Source organism: Hyla sarda, chromosome 4 (assembly GCF_029499605.1).
Source record: "Hyla sarda isolate aHylSar1 chromosome 4, aHylSar1.hap1, whole genome shotgun sequence".
In the NCBI taxonomy this organism is placed as follows: domain Eukaryota; kingdom Metazoa; phylum Chordata; class Amphibia; order Anura; family Hylidae; genus Hyla; species Hyla sarda.
The window spans coordinates 64,070,842-64,071,728 of NC_079192.1; positions in this window are offsets into that span (position 1 = coordinate 64,070,842).

Here is an 887-nt window from a genome sequence, read left to right on the forward strand (position 1 = left end):
TTCACCTGGACCAAAAAATCGTAGGTAGGCTGTGGTTTTTCGTATGGTGGAAAAAAACTGACAAACCGTACAGGATACAAAACGGACATAACCTGATGCATCTTTTGGCATACGGTTTACAATGGAGAGTCAATGCATACGGTGTTCAATACGGTTCCATGCGGTTTTCACATTGAAAATATGTATACGGGAACTGTATTGCAAAAACGTGGCGGGAACCCGACCTAACGGGTGCATGCACACCACGTTTTTGCAATACAGTTCCTGTATCAGGTTTTTGATGAAAAAAAACGGATTCCTCAAAACCGGACTAAACTGTATCAAAACGTGTGTACAAATTTTTATCTGTATACAGTTTGGAAAATGATGTCCGGTTGTATCCGTTTTTTACGGAAAAAAAACTTATACGTTTTATACTTTTCACTCCATTCACTTGTTTGATTGAAATTCCAAGAAAAAAAAAACAGTGGAAAGTCGAAAACCGTATGGAAATGTACGCACATACGGTTCTGTACGGTTCCCATTGACTCCCATGTTTAAAAAAATAAATAAAAAACATATACGGTTTAATACAGTTTTTCACCCGGGGCCAAAAACAGTGATAAAAAAAAAAAAGTAAAAAACTGTATGGTTTGAAAAACGGACACACCCGTATACAATATGGTGCATACGGTTTTGAATGAGAAGTCTATGGGCACCGGTTTTCTGTGCGGGTTGCATACGTTTTATTTTATTTTATTTTTTTATGAAACCGTATAGTAAAAATCGTGGTGTGAACCCACCCTAAGAATTGTTTTATGTCTATGGTATATTAACAACAACAACAAAAAATCTTTTGTATTTATTCACTTATCCCCATAGGGCAGTGTTTGCCAACCGGTGTTCCT